Source organism: Mirounga leonina, unplaced genomic scaffold, assembly GCF_011800145.1.
Source record: "Mirounga leonina isolate KUSES-001 unplaced genomic scaffold, KU_Mleo_1.0 Mir_114, whole genome shotgun sequence".
In the NCBI taxonomy this organism is placed as follows: domain Eukaryota; kingdom Metazoa; phylum Chordata; class Mammalia; order Carnivora; family Phocidae; genus Mirounga; species Mirounga leonina.
In genome coordinates, this window is record NW_023270265.1 from 24,632,682 (window position 1) to 24,649,128 (window position 16,447).

Sequence of the window (16,447 nt, forward strand, 5' to 3'; positions counted from 1 at the left end):
AGTGTCTGTGGGCTGAGGCTGTGCCGGTCACTGGACTGGGCCAAGTCCCCCTTCCACCCCCACCACCCTGGAACACAGACTCCTCACCTAACAAATGTGACCAAGACCCGCTAGCAATGAGCTCAGCATTTTATTCCCCTGCTCCAACATACAGTGTTGGAGCTGTGAGATCCCATTAGCTCTCCCCCGACCCCGGGGCTTTAAATTTTCCATTGAATGAATTTTAACCAACATTTATTGGCTGTGCAAAGCTCTGGGCTCAACACAGAAAAGAAAATGGTGAATTGGCCCCGGGGGAGGCCGCAGTGTAACAGGACCAAACCTGTAAGCCCAAACTTCCAGTATAAGGCAGGCCACCCGACTGGTACAAGAGCAGCCCGCTGGAGGGGGTGGGGGCCAGGGCAGTGGGCGGGCTGTGGGTCAGTGAGAACTCCAGGGGAGGGGAGAGGTGATGTGGGCCTTCCTAGCAAAGGGTCTTCAGACAGAGGGGACCTCATGAGTAGAGGCCTAGAGGAGAGAGTGTGGGCCAAGCCTGTGGCAGGCGGTGGAGAGAAGCTGGAGAAGTCGTTGGGGCCAGATCACAAAGGGCATTGGTTAATATACTTGAACTTGAGGGCCAGAAGTGTAAGGGGCATCACAGGGGTCTGTGATCTCCCAAACTGTATGGAAGTATCTGAATGTGCATGCATTTTTTTGAGTGGAGACTATATTTCATCCAGAGTCTCAATGAAATCCATCACTGCTGATAGAGAGCTTGGGGAGCCATCAGAACATTGTTTCCATTTAAAAATTTTATTTTAGCAGTTTTCCAAACAACCCCAAAGTAGAGGGAACAATATGAAGGACTCTGTCCAGCTTGTGGCCAGTCTAGTTTCTGCTGGACCTCCACCTCTTCCCACCCTCCTGGATTAATTCGACGCTAAGCTCAGACATCACGTGGTTTTGACTGCAAATATTTAGTATGTGTCTCTAAAAGGTAAAGACTCTTAAAAAAACAAAAACCACAATACTGTTAAGTCATCAAAAATGTTTAACAATATTTCCTTAATATCATCAAGTACGTAATCAGGTGTCATTTCTCCCCATCCCACCCCCCCCTTTTTTTTTTTAACAGTTTACTTAATTCATATAAAATCTGTAGATGGCTTTCTAAGGTCCCTTGAATTCATAGGCTCCCCTTTCATCTCTCTCTTTTTTTTTCCCTCTTGCAATTTGTTGTTGAAGAAACCTGGCCATGTGTCCCGTAGAGCCTTCTACAATCTGGATTTTGTGGGCTGCGAGCCTGTGGTCATGAAACACGTACCTCTCTGTGTGCTTCCTGTAAACTGCGGGTTAGAGCTAGAGACTGTATCAGATGCAGGTTTGATTCCTTTTTTTTTTTTCTCCAAAACTACGTCAGGAGGTTCAGAATGCCTGGTTGTCTCCCTTCCTACCATCAGTGAGATTTTAAGCTGGGAAGAGAAGTGCTAGATATTTCAGAAAGTTCTGCAGCCTGGGCAGAGGGAGGGAGCCTAGAGGCAGGGAGGCCAGTTAGGAGCCTCCTAAACCAGTTGCTGCCCTTCCAGCCTCACAGATGATCTCCTGCAAACAAGGGGGCCTTTGTGTTTGCATTTAGAAGGCCCTGCTGGAGCTGCTGGCTTGTTTTTGTGACCTGGAGGGACTTGAGAGCCACTTGAGGGCCATGAAGCAACTAAATACGGCAAAATAAATGAGGTACTTTTATGGCTATGTTTGCTTTCTCTGTGTCTGCCTGAAGTTTGCTAGGTGAATTAGATTTCCAGTGTGCTGCCCGTCCCGAGAAACATAAAATCCCCAGGGGTTAGGAGGTGGGATGAAAGGGACGGGATCCAGGGAGAAACCCTTCCTGTGTGGTTTGGTATGTGTGTTTTAAAGGAGAAAAACAGCAGCTGGTTTTTAATGGCAAATGCTTCCACAGTGAAAAAGCCCCAGATTGCAATATCTCAACTTTCCAAAAAGGTACAAGGAACTTAATGTTTGAAAGTGGTTTTAAATTTCTATGGGGGTCCCAAATATTCTGTTGTCTCTATGCCCATCAATTAGTCTCTTACTTTCTTTGAAATGCAGGAGAGCTGTGGGGGGAAGGGAGGGAGGGAGAAAAGCATGTCACACCTTCTTTTGGATTGGGAACACGTAAAAGATTCCAGTAATGTAATTTTTGAATGTAACTAGGCTTATTTTCTGATAGTCTTGAGTCATAAAACCAGGCATTAATTTTAGAAAACATTTTGATTCCAAGATGTAATAAAATCGTATTGGATGCTGTGAAACATTTTAAAGTGTGCTTTTAAAGGGAAATACACTTCAGATAACTATTAAGGAGTTCAGCTATTCAGAATAAATTATAAAGTGCAAATAAAAATGTACTTCGATTATATTTTGAATTTTGGCACCACACCTTAGAGTTCTGCTTTCGAAATAAGAATGGCAGCTAAGCAGAGCAGACCCCACAGGGCCTGGCACCCTCCCTGGCACCCACTCCCCAAATCCTGCAGCTTGAGCGAATGCAAACTGATGTGGTGTCCATTTCTGAGAGTTTCAGGGAGGCTGATTTTAAGAATGACAAGGTTGTCGTGGAATGACCATGTTGTGCATGAAGAGAGCAGAGAAGTAGGCGAGGCCCAGCCCCAATGTGCCCACCCAAGTGCTTTTTGGACCATGGCTGGGCAAAGAAAGACTCTAAAGTCTGATGAACCAAGGGTTTAGAACTTGACTACCACTTCCTGGCTGGATGACCTTGGACATGTCACTTAACCTCTCCTTAGGTTTTTTTTTTTTAATCAATAAATAGGTATAAAAATCTCTTGATTCTAATACCCAGCAATAAGTGAGGACTAGATAAAATGGTTAGGAAAATTGGCTGGGTGCAGGGGACCAAGTAGTTTGCTCCAGAAATGACAAATTTTATTATTGTCAGGACATAGAGGAAGGTAAATCAATAATAGAGGAATAAATAGGTATCACTTATAGCTGAGGGAATATTTTATAATCGTTTTGTTATTCATTAAAGGTAGTATAAGGGATTTCTCTGACTTATGAATATTAAAGTCACTGGTGTGATAACCAGCTTCCCAGATGGTGCCCAGTGATTCTCCCGGTCTTCATGACCAAAGGAGGAAGTATAGTCTCTTTCCACATTGTAACCAGAATTGGCCTTTACGATCAACAAAATATGGCAGGAAAAAATGGTTAGTCACTTCTGTGATTAGGTCATAAAATACATTGTATCCATATGCAAATGAATGAAGTTGGAGCCTTACCTCACACATGTGCAAAAATTCACTCAAAATGAATCAAAGGCCCGGATGTAAGAGTTAGAACTATAAAACTCTTAAAACATATGGAAAATCTTTCCGATCTCAGATTAGGCAGTGGTTTTTAAAATATGACACCAAAGCACAAAGAACAAAAGAAAAAATAGATAAACCGGACACCATCAAAATGAAAAACTTTGTGCTACAAGATCAAAGACTGACCTGTCAAGATCAAGAAAGTGAACAGAAAACCCACAGAATGGAAGACAATTTTTGTAAATTGTATTTGAAGAGGGTCTTGTATCTAGACTGTATAAAGAGCTCTTAACAACTCAATATTAAAAAGCCAAACAACTCAACTAAAAAATGAACGAAAGATCTGAATAGACATTTCTCCAAAGAAAATACACACATGGCCAATAAGCTCATGAAAAGATGCTCCACATCACTAGCCATGAGGGAAATGTAAATCGAAACCACAATGAGCTACCACTTCATGCCCATTAGGATGGCTACAATCGACAAGGTAGTAACAAGTGTTGGCACGGATGTGAAGAAATTAGAGCTCTTACACACTGCTGGTGGGAATGTAAAGTGATGCAGCTACTTTGAGAAGCCGTAGTTTCTCAAAATGTTAAACAGAGAGTTACAAGCAATTCCACTCCTAGTCCTATCCCCAAGAGAAATATAAACATATGTTGACATAAAAACATTGTACCTGAATGTTCATAGCAGCGTTTGTCATTATAGCCAAGAAGTGGAAACAACCCAAATGTCTATGGATTGATAAATGGTTAAATAAGATGTGGTATATCCATACAATGAAATGTTATTCAGCTATAACAAGGAACAAAGTACTGTTATACTACCACAAGGGTGACCTTCGAAAATATGTTAAGTGAAAGAAGCCAATTACAAAAGAAACTGTACTGCATGACTGCACTTCTATGAAATGTCCAGAACAGGCAAACCCACATGGCGGAAAGTGGATTATGGTTTGTCTAGAGCTGGGGGGCTGAGGGAGAAATGGGGAGGGACTGCTCACGGCTATGGGGTTATGAGGTGATGAAGATGTCCTAAAATCGATTGTGGTGATGGTTGCACAGCTCTGTGAATATATAAAAAATATTCACTTACCATTCACCCAAGTACTTACCAGCCAGCTTTAAAAATAAAATATTACCAAGAACATTACTCTTGTATGCATTCCCCAGTGGAATTCCCTTCTCTCCTCTCAACAGTAATTCTGAATTTTATGTTAATCATTCCCTTACTTTTCTTTCCTTCCATTGTTTTCTGAGGTTTCCAGCTGTTTGTTTGTTTGCTTTTAATGACCAGCATGTTTGTAGTGGGGAAGACTCTAGACCAGACTAACCAATTTCTCAAGTTTCTGGGTAAGAAATCCAGATAAGAGAAATATAATAGCTGTCTTCGCCCTCCCATGACCACCCTAAGTAACAGGGATTCTGGGTGCCATGGCTATATCTTAAAACGGATTGGTTTAGCCCATTAGTCATGGGCTATCAAAGATCAAAGGGATTTTAAATATCATCTAGGCCCGAGGTGGTAAATAGACATGTGCTCACGCAGACATCACTAATCCATCATGGCATTCTCTCACACTGTCCTGTCTGGATCCAAAGCCAAAAAGTTATTTTTTGTTGGTAAATTACAGCCATTCCTCATGGTCTAACTCAAGCCTTCTCCTCCAAAAATCTGTACAGAACAATTCAACTCCCACTTACTTCTGCATGTATTGCTCTGAACATACTTTTCCAGATCTGGTTGGCATGGCTTCCGGGGGTAGCTTGTAAGCCACTGGAAGGCTGAGGCCTTAGCTTGGTCTTATATTCCCCGAGGTGCCTAGCCCAACCATGGGTATATAGTTGGTGCTTCATTAGTACCCACTCATTGACTGATCTGCTGAGATGATGTTCAGCCAAGCCTTGAAGGGGTCTCTGATGATTTGAAAGCCAAAGCCCAAGACGCTCCAAGACCATGTAATTGGAGAAGACTGCAATTCACTCACAGTATCCCTAGATCTTGTCCTAAAAACCATTTACTATGATCGACTTGGCTCTTTATTTCCCAAGTATTCCTACTTTTCCCAGACTATGACGTATGGCCCACCTGCGTGCTTCTGGCTGCCTCGCCCCATCAGCACTGACATGGCCACCATGCCTGGGATGCATGCCCTGAACCTGCCTCTCTGGCCATGGCTGTCCTGTCTGCCCTGGGCAGCTGCCTCACTCAGCCCAGCCTAACTTTCCTGGGTTGGGCCCCCAGGGAGTTTGCCTGGCAAACTGGACCTCAGGGCACTTTCCTCTCTATGATCCATTTATTTGTTTAGAAAGTGAAATTAGGGGCGCCTGGGTGGCTCAGTTGGTTAAGCGACTGCCTTCGGCTCAGGTCATGATCCCGGAGTCCTGGGATCGAGTCCCACATCAGGCTCCCGGCTCGGCGGGGAGCCTGCTTCTCCCTCTGACCCTATCCCCTCTCATGCTGTTTCTCTCTCTCTCTCTCTCTCTCTCTCTCAAATAAATAAATAAATAAAATCTTTAAAAAAAAAAAAAAAAGAAAGTGAAGTTAGCTTAATTTCCAGAAAGTTTTTTCTCAAAACTTTAATTTTTGCCATGATTTTTAGAATTTAGATTTAGATTTAGAAGCAAATCTCCAGGAAGCAAGACAGCTAAATAAAAATCCAAATATTAAGTGAATCATCTTGTTGTTTCAAAGAATTCTAACATGAGATCAAGCTGCAGGACAAATAAGAGACCAACCCTAAAATACTGTGCATTTGAGGGATCAATGCCAGTTTGAAGTAAATAGTCTAAAGCTGGCAGCTGGTGGCTGGGCCACTTCCGTCCTCTCCCCGTGGTCTGTCCTCCTCCCCGGGGCTCACACAGGCTTGGTCGTAGAGTGGCAGGGTTCCAGGAGCAGCAAGGGGGCAAGCTCCAATATGTAATCACTTTCCAGATCTCTGGGTCACACTTGCTACTCTCCAACTGGCCAAAGACAGTCACATGGCCAAGCCCAGAACGACAGCGAGAGGATACTTCCGAGAGTGGAGTCAGGGAAAAAACTATGGTCGTTACTACAGCTACTACAACTCTGGTTGATGTTAATAAATGTCAATTTATTAAGCACCTACTACATATCATGGACGGTGCCAGAAGCTTTACCCTTTATTTTATGTAACCGTCACAGTTCTCTGAGGCACAGCAGCCCCACTGAGGGATGAGGAGGAATCACTCGGAGACATGGAGTCACATGCCCATGCAACTAGCAAATGTCGGAGCACAGATTCAAACCTGGGGAGCTGGGGAGCTGGCTGGAAATTAGCTTATGTTTCCTTCCCTCGGAGGGAAACATAAGCTAATCACAGTGCGAACATGCAGGAAACAACACAGAAGCCCACCTGAATCAAACAGCTCTGTGCAGCTACCCGGTAGATCCTGCTCCTGACCTAAGAGGGCGCCGACTGTCTCTGGGCAGAGACATTAGTCACCAGCAGTGACATCCACTGGTGCCCGTGGTCCTCTACCCCTCATGACTGGAGATGAGGAGAAAAAGGAGGGAGAAGGGAAGCGCTGTGCTCCTGAGGGCCTCAGCATGGGGGGCATCTGAAGAATTCCTCTTCTTTCTTGCCCTGTTCAATGTCAGGCTTTGCTTTCTGAGGGTTCACTGGTCACCCCAACCTCCACATTTTCACACATGGAGTTTTCACAGTTTTGAAAGTGCTAGAGTAAAGACATGACTCAAGATGGGCCGCACACATGGCCAAATTCAGATGCTCATCTGATAGAAAATCTCAGAAAGCCTATTGATGTGCCCCAAAAGGTAGTGCTCTCTTAGGCCCATGCGTCCAACCAGTGACCGATCAGGGGACAAAGGAGGAGTAGGTCGGGCCATGCCAGGGGAATTCTGCCCTTCCAGCCTAAGAGGCTCTGGCCCTGCAGGCTGTTGGAAACTGCGTGGGGCCGAGTCAATAATTTATTATCATCAGACCAAAAAAGAAATTTTTTAAATGCTGCTTTCAAGTTCAGTGGAAAGGAACTCAGAGCATGTTGGAAAGAGCACAGAGCACGATGGTGCAGCCAGGGCCAAGTCCAATGCACCTGGGGCTTTGCTGCCACATTTCAAAAACCTGAGTCAGGCCCTGACCTTTCGCTGCCTGCTGACGTCCTGAAGGCTAATTACTGCCCAGGGGCCAACATGTCCCTCCGGGTAACACACGCAGGCCTGGACACAGCCCCAGTGACCGCTCTTTCCACACACGGTGTGAGGCAGGAGACAAATGCACAACAGGAAAAGGATGTCCGGCCCCCATCACAGCACCTGACTCAGAGCCAGCCTGATGTTCACCTGAACCCACCCCCGGCATGTTCCCACACTCAGCGGCCTCTTTATCCCCCAGTGAAAAGGGGTCGTTGTCTTGCGTGGTGCCCAGCGTGCCAGCCTGTTTACTCTTCTTCAGAGAGAATATTTCTGGGCCTGTCCTCTTTTTCTTACAGAGTACCCGGGACAAAGCTCCCCTCACAGATCAAGGCAGGATTGTGGGTCCGGCTCTAGTTCCGTCTTTCTCCCCCAGGATAAACAGCTTTACCCTCAGCTCTTATGAATCCCTTCCTTATTCTTACTTATCTTAGAAGCTATTTTTAATGGACCTGTTGTCTCATGATCTATTTGACAAAAGCACCACTGAAAGCATCCCGTGCGCCTGTAACTCAACTGTTCACTGGCTGGGAGGTCAATTTAGTCTTGGTAAAGACTAAATTCAAACTCAATTCTTGACTTTGTTTCTAGAGCTCTCTCCTTTATACTCGTCTGCGTCCCCCAAGAGGGAGATAGAGGAGAATGAGGGCATGGGGAGTCAAAGGGAGATGGAGGTCATCTACTCTTCTCTGGTTGCAAGCCACAGAGACTGATTCTAGCTACTTTCGGTGGGAAATGTTTTTATTGGAGGGCCACCGGATGGCTCAGAATCCAGTGGGATGTAGGAGAGCCGGGCTTCGAAAAAGACAAGAACCGGAGTGACCTAGTGTCCGGGCAGGAGAAACTAATTAATAGCCTCCTTGGGGCCCTGCCCCTGGAATAAAGTTGTGTTAATGATTTCCCTTTCACTCGGCAATTGTTGAAGTCCGAGGAGAGAGCCTGATGGTTTGTCCTGGGACCTCGTGGGTACCTGTAAGCCAGCAAGACAAGAGCTCTGAGACGGCACACATGAGGGAGAGACATCCAACTCAAAATGCTGTTAGCAAATGAAGAAAGGGATGCTGCATGCCCAAACAGCAGACGACTGCTACACTAGAACATTCTAGGTATTAGGGCTGGGGCAGGGCCCTGTAGGTTGAGTCTTACTCATGCCATTGGGATGGCCACCATCCCCTTCTCTCTAGCAGGGATGGGCTGAGCCCTCACATCCTCCAAACCTGGCTGCTGGGAGGGAGCATATCTCATTCTCTCCAAAAAACTTACAAGATTCAATGCTAAGGATGAAGACCACTCAAGAGCTTATAATTGGCTGTGTAGACCACATATTGGAGTGGGCTTTACAGTCAAGTGACTTGAACTGGAAGTCTTAGCACGATTCACCAGCTATGAGATGCTGAGAAAATGCCCACCTATTCTCTGAGCCTCAGTGTGTTCTGCTCTAAAATGGGGATATAATAATGTGTACTCTGTCTCCACCATTGTTCCATCAAATGAACCAAGAATTGTCGGGAGTTTGTAAGCTGTGAGCTATATACAGCTACAGGAGGCATTGTTCTACTTTTCATTATTATCAAGTGAGGCCGGGCTGCTCGGGATAAGTGGCTGGTGCCTGGAACAGCAGCTGCAAACCACAGTACCTGAGTGGAGGTTTGAGGGTGGCAGGTGGGAGTCCGGAGGATGCAATCATTTGGACTTTCAGATTGCTCTCAACTTCAAGCATTGCAAATAGCTGAGGCTCCACTAGATTCTGTCATATGCCCCAAGGCCAAAGGGCCTGAGCAGGAGCGGGCAGGGGGGGAGGGGTGTGATAAATTCCACCAGCATTTTCACAGCTCTGATTTAAACTCCATCTCCTTTACGGAGAGCCCAACTGCTAAACTCTTCCTGGCAATTAGGCTCCCAAGGCTGAGCACTAACAAAGGGGGGCCTCCAAACGTCCCATCTTTGACTTCCTGGGTTGGCATCTTTGCCTTCCCAGGTTGGCATTGTGCAAGGATGGGACCTGATGAAACGCTCCCTCTTCTATCGCCTGCCTGTGTCTCGTTGGCTGTCCTTCCTGCAGCTGTGTTCCACCACGGGCATTTCAATCGTCGCTGCGGATCTCCCCACCTCCCTGCCCCGGGAGGACATGAATTCCTCTCTCCACTCACATGCCCACTTCAAGCCATCTGCGTGCACTCCAGGGAGCGCGCCACCTGACATCTTGATGTTCACAACCATCCAAAGCCTCCGGAACCTCACTGTTTATGCTATTTATGCCCCCGGAGCATGAAACAGAAAGAAATCTCTCTCATCTCTTTATTCTAAATGTTACATACAGGTTCCAGGGACAGGGTTGGTCCCAAATGGACCTGGTCCTACATCAGCCCTTCTCCTAATTTCTCACCATCTTCCTCCTCCTTGGCCCTTAGTGATTTTTCCAGACCTTCTCTTCTTAAAATCCTATTCCCACTCATCTCTTTATTGCTTATTTACTTCCAGGAGGCTTTTTGAGGTTATGGACTCTTTTATTTTGTGCTGTGTCGCCAGCCCCTAGCGCAGCGCGTGCCCCAAACAAGTGCTCAGTACGTGCTGGTGAGGTGAGTGAGTGCCCCCCAAGGCCACTGTCCCGCGTAGTACCCCCAGTCAGAACTAAGCTTTAGTGAAGCCGCATTTTGCAAAGGATTCTGTTAACCTCACTTTGGGAACTGGAATCTTGTTTGCCAGAGTCACTTGGGGGACCCTCCAGGACAGATTTATAATTATAAAGGTATCCAGTAAGGTTTTTACTGTAGAATTTCTAAAGACAACAAAAGAATTGTTTGAGACTGTCTGAACCTACACTATGGAATGAGAATTATAGACCGTTTACTGTAAAGTAAACTTAAGTACACTTCTATACTGTGAACTACAGATACACAGAGGGCTTTTGCTATTAATTTCCAATCACTCCTCACCTGGGATTGGTGAAAATCCTCAGCCAAGCGTGGTTAAGAAAGTGTTTCCGTTTTCACCTGGTTTGGATTTATCGTCTCTGTGCCGCTGATCCTCTTACTCAAGCTTCTAGGCTGTTCCTGCCCCACACTGGTCGGTCCTGCAGACTCCTTACGTTCTGTTTACGATCCTACATGGGTCAGATTTTAAATTAAAATGGTAAAAGTGGAGCGATTTAGGTAGGGTTCACCGAATGCCGGCACTAGAAGGGGCACTAAGCATTACTGGGTCCTGGCATGGCACGGTTTCCTGTCTCTGGTGCCACCGCCAGTCAGCGCTGTGGCCAGGCGTTGCCGGAAAGAATGTGGTGACCATTTGGTGATTTGGCCACAAAAAAGGAACGATGGCTGATGTGATGTGAACGATGGCTGATGGCCGCATATTTGCCTCCTTGTGGAAGACAGGGATGTCACATGAGTGAAGGGAGGGCAGGGTTCGAGCTGCAAATATCCCTGGCATTTTAGGAAAATGGAGACCTGGGGGCAAAAATAATGTTCATTTACTCAATATCAATTGATATTCAAACTCACTTTCAGTCCCACAAGGCCAGTAGCAAAGTGAAAAATAGTTTCATGAGTGCCTGGTCATGAGCTGGCTGGCAGGGGGAAGAAGAAGCCTAAATTCAAAGGTTGGCCAAAGAGGGGCAACTCGGCCGAGCGTCGGCGGGAGCAGGGGAGACCGCCAGCCCCTCCTCCCTTGGACCAGGTGCAGCCAACATGGGCCACACATTTAGAAAAGTCTTGACTTTAAACCGATTTCTGCAAACTCTGTTGCAACTTTAGCAGAAGGGAAGTTGCCGTTCCATGAGGGCAAGTCAAACTCGATGAAGGTTCATTAAAAATGGAGGTAGATGAAAGTTTATATACCTGATGCAACTGTTATGCATCTATTAGATATTATGATTATTATGAATGGAAGGGTTTAGAACCACATGGGAAAATGCTTGTTATGACTTTAAGTGAAACCACAGTTTTATAAACACAGGATGATCCCAACTAGGAAAATAAATGTGCTTCACTGGAAAAAGCCGTCTTTTGTCCTTGCTGGAGTAAGAAAGGGTTAACGTGTTGTTATGTCTTTATAGCTCTTGGTGTTTTCACCTATCAGGTATCAGAATATTAACAGTATTTGTGCTCAAGAGCTATGATCATGGGTGAAATTTTCTTCAGTTAGTTTTCTTACCTCATTCCTTCTTGTTTAATGTAGCAACATTAGAAAAGAAATAAAAGTTAAATAAAATAAAAACATTCATAATTCTACCCCAGATAGGTAACATTTTGGTGTTTTCTTTCCAGATATTTTGATATACAGATAGACGTGTAAGTACCTTTAGAAATTTATAAAGTTTATAAATTTAGGATTATTCTCTGCATCTGGTAACTATTTATAAAGCTATCGACCTCCCATAGGATGGTGCCATCCTAGCCCTAGGGAAGCTGACGGGCTTCACTCTGGGTGGAATATTACAGGCAGAGGAGTTTGTAACCCAACCAAGTCTCTATGTTCCATCTAGAAGAAGATGTTAGACGTAAAACCAAGATAATGTGCAAACTTCTCAGTTTCTGAAGTGGCAGCCTCCTCCCCCCACCTCGGTAATCTGATGAGCTCTTTGCTTTTGTCCTAGACAAAACGGCGAAGGGCAGGACGCTCATCAAATCTCTCACCCTTGCCAAATGGTGTGTGGACAAGAAAATGTCAAGTGCTCATGCTGGAAGCATGTGGCCAAGAACAGCGGCCTCATGGAGGAGGCGGGGTGCCTGCCAGGGTTCCCCCACCTTCCTGGGACCCGGATACGGGCACTGACATCATCCACGCTCTCCGTGATGGAGATGTGCGCCCACCCAGCGGGGGGAGGCCCCAGAGCTCTCTAATGCTGCCATAGCAGACAGGAAAGGCCCAATAAACAGGCTGAGAAGGAGCTGCCTCTTCGCTTTTGTTCCCAACCAGCTGCCAGGAGAGGTGTGAGAGGGAAGATACCTGTCCCTGGGGGCGGGGAGCCACTTTGGGGTCCTGTGGTAGTTTCCCAGGCTCTGTCACAAAGTACCACAAACTAGGTAGCTTACAACAACAGAGATTGATTCTTTCACGGTCTGGAGGCTCAAAGTCCAAAATCAGAGTGTTAGCAGGGCCCTGCGCTCTCAGAAGCCTCCAGGGGAGGATCCTACCGGGCTTCTTCCTGAGTCTGGTAGCCCCAGGTGTTCCCTGGGGTGTGTGTGTGTGTGTGTGTGTGTGTGTGTCCCTCTTCTTATAAGGATGCCTGTGCTATTTTAGGGACCACCTAATGACCTCATCCAAGCTTGATGCGTCTGCAAAGACCCTCTATCCCAGTGAGTTGCAGTCACTGATACGGGGGGTTAGAACTTCAACACGTCTTTGTGGAAGCCAACAGAATCAATCCTTTCCCTATTTCAGATACATCTGGAGGGACGATGAAATAGGACAGATGAGATATCCTGCAATTCTGCCTTCCTAACGCAGCTCTGTAACACACAGATGTTTTTGGTATTTCCATGACAATTAGAGCTTTGGAAAAGTCATTTAACTTGTCTGGGCCTTGGTTTTCTCATTTATTAAGTGAGCTCAAGCAGCGACTTTCAACGTGTTGGCTGTGAGATCCTCGTAGGAATGAAGCACCATTGTGACGTCTATGAACTGACCCCAAAGGACAAATCTGTTCCGTGGTTCCTACAGGTGACTCACAGCCACATTTCAGGGACTTTCCTCCTCACGTACAATTCAAGGCTATTTGCCAGTAACCCACAAAAATTTGGTATTCATAAACTAAAATTAGTGTTCACACAGTTTACTAAGGACTCAAATTTGGTTTTCCTCCTCTACTTTACATAGGTGGAATTTCTCCAATTTTTGGAAGGATTCTTTTTACTTGGTTTTTCAGCAGTTGTTATGTTGTGGGTTTCAGTTGCTGTTATTCATACTTTTTATTTATAAATTACTATTGGGTTTGTGCCCTCATTATCCATTTTAGGCCGATGACAGGCTTTTGTTTGTCCTGAGTGGGTATTTTCGGCCTGTATAATTGTCCACTATCTGGACATTATATAGAAATGAATTGCAGCTCAGTAAGCAATGGCTCATCTGTCCCTATTGCTAAGGGAGATATAGACATAATCCTTTACAGTTTGCTTGTATGGTAGAGTGACCAGCCATGCCAGTTTGCCCAGGAAGAGGGTCTTCCTGGGATGCAGAACTGTCAGCTAAAACCGGGAAAATCAGGGCAAGCTGGCATGATTGGTCACCCTATTTTTTTTTTTTTTTAAGATTTTATTGATTGGTTTGACAGAGAGAGACACAGCGAGAGAGGGAACACAAGCAGGGGGAGTGGGAGAGGGAGAAGCAGGTTTCCTGCCGAGCAGGGAGCCTGATGCAGGGCTCAATCCCAGGACCCTGGGATCTTGACCTGAGCCGAAGGCAGACGCTTAACGACTGAGCCACCCAGGTGCCCAAGTCACCCTATTATTTACAGACCCTTCATTGGTGGCATGCCTGCCTGTGGGTTTGTGCTATTCTAATAACTTTCATCTTACACTCAAGGTTAGTAGAATAAAATTAGTAGGGTTATTTTTGAGACCAGAAGGGATTCATTTATAACCAAGTGGATCATGTCAGGTTTTTCTCTTTTAAGACAGGCAGGAAGTGAGTCATGAATGTTGCATGTTCAAGTTCAGCACCACGGATTCATCTGTTTCCTCTGTATTCTCCTCTCTTTCCCCTAAACCCCACCCCCTCTAATTTACCCAACTCAGAAGAGACATGGAATAGGTGGGGTGTTGGGGAACTTTGGCCCCATCCAAGTAGATATAGCCAAAAAAGTTTAGGAAGCCCTGTACAGGGTTCATGATAATGCCCCTCCCCGGGGCAACCAAGGCTACAAGTCCACTTTGACTTGGCCCAAGGTTCTAAACTAATGCAGAGAAAGAATCACAGCTTCGTGAAGCATCCCTGGAGGTCCTTACCGAGAATTACCTAAAGGGTAGTTAATATTCCCCACCTTAGGAAGATTTTGACATTGATATAATCTCCTTAGGATGGTGTCCAGCATGGATACTCTTATTTGGGTCCACTGTTTCATGCAAAGGGGGACGGGAGGAGAGAGGGCTGCCATTTATTTGCATGTTCACCTTCAGCATGTCAGAACTAGGATTAAGGGCTTTTTGCTTTTGACTTACTGTAATTTAGACCCTCACAACAACTGCATGAAGTATGACTGACTCTACTCTGTGCATCAGGAGCCTACATTGAAATTCCAGCCCAGTTGCCCTCTCCTGGCTTAGCTCAAACCCTGGTCTCCCCTCCACTTCTCACAGCCTCTGAGGTCCCCCAAACCCTAGCAATCCACTCACCTGAACAGAGGTCACGGTCAAGTTGTGAAAAGGCAGAAGCCTTAAAAAGCCCAAACAAGCCATTGAGACGTTGACAATTTAAAAATAAGACCAACACGTTCTCAGCCTGGAATGGGATCTCCTGATGGGTCCATCTGTAGAACTCATGGTCCCCAATTTACCCCAAGTCCTGGGTGACCCCTCCCTCCACGGCTCAGGTTGCAGTTGGAGCTCTGTTGACGCATGGGGCACCGAGGCCACAGGAACGGTGGCTGGACCATCAATGGCAGGCAGCTCGCAGCTCATCTTTTTTTTTTTTTTTTTTAAACTTGGAAAGTCTTTCCTAACACATTTTTCTGCCTTACATTTCTAGAGGAGTTGCCCTTAAAAGTGGGTAGGCGACCGAGTCGTGACCTAATTCCTGCTCAGCCATAAGGCTTTTCCGGCAGGGGACAGACACTCAGCTTTCCGGATGGGGTTAGTGGTGGGGCTGCTATTTATTTAACTGCTAATCCCACTTAGGTGCAATTAATTTACTCTACATTATAACTCACCCTGCTTCCTGCCCTGGTGGGCTCCTATAATTTACACCTGACTGCTCCATTATGCTCCTGCTTCCTGGACCAAGGGTTGGGAGCTGGGTCTTGGGGTGACTCACATTAGGAGGTCGTTTATACAGAAGAGAGGTTTTCTCATTATAGACTGCGGAGAGTTACTGTAAAAGCAGTGGTGTTGGTTTTATTTTTTTTTCCTCCTAATAACCAGTTCCCCTTCAGGCCATCCCTTCAAGGAAGTTTGTTTACTATTATCAAACTTCTTCCCAAACCAAATGGCTGCCGCAGTATATACAGCGTGCAGATGAGTGTCTGCCTTCTCCAGGGGAAGCCCAGCCCCTGGGTTTTCACCTGCCCCGATCCTTGATGAAATGTAGGTCAGCTGCACAAACCCAGAGCAGGTGTCCGGCAGAGGTGTCCGGACTGCTCTCGGAATGAAAGGCTCTAGGGGTCGTTACTTTTACAAGGTTTTACAAACATCTCTAAGCAAAAAAGCAGGGGATGCTAACTAAGCTCCCCAAATCCGGGTCCCATGGCCAGGGTCTCTCTTGTGGCAGGGTGAGCAGGAGCCTTTGGGCACTCCCTGAGCCCACCTGCTCACAGGCAGGAGCCTTTGGCACTGAGGCTGCTGGTGACAGAACTTTGTACGGAGACCAGAAGAAGCCCCACAGGCTTCCTGCTGACACCCCCACACTGAGCTCATGGCCAGGGCACACAGCTGGGTGTGATGGTCTGAAAAACTGGTTCTAGCCTCCTAGAGACAACATCCCATTCCTAGCTCACTTTCATCTCTGAACAGCTCATTTGAGTGCTTCGGGAGAGAGCCAAGAGGGGGGATGAGGGCAGCCCAAAAGCTTGCCTTGCATGGTCTCTGCCAACACAGTGAATGTGGCCACTTAGACAAATGAAGGGACTGGCCATCCTCCAAACTTGTGTAAAATCCCCAATATCTTCTCAAACGAACTCCCCATTGTTTGTAGAACGAAGCTCACCTTCAGCCAGACATGAAGTTTCCCAGTAGCTTAAGCCTTTGGTCCCTCCTATTTCCCATCACTTGCTTTTCACAAACCCTCTTCCCAGCCAGCTGTGTGTT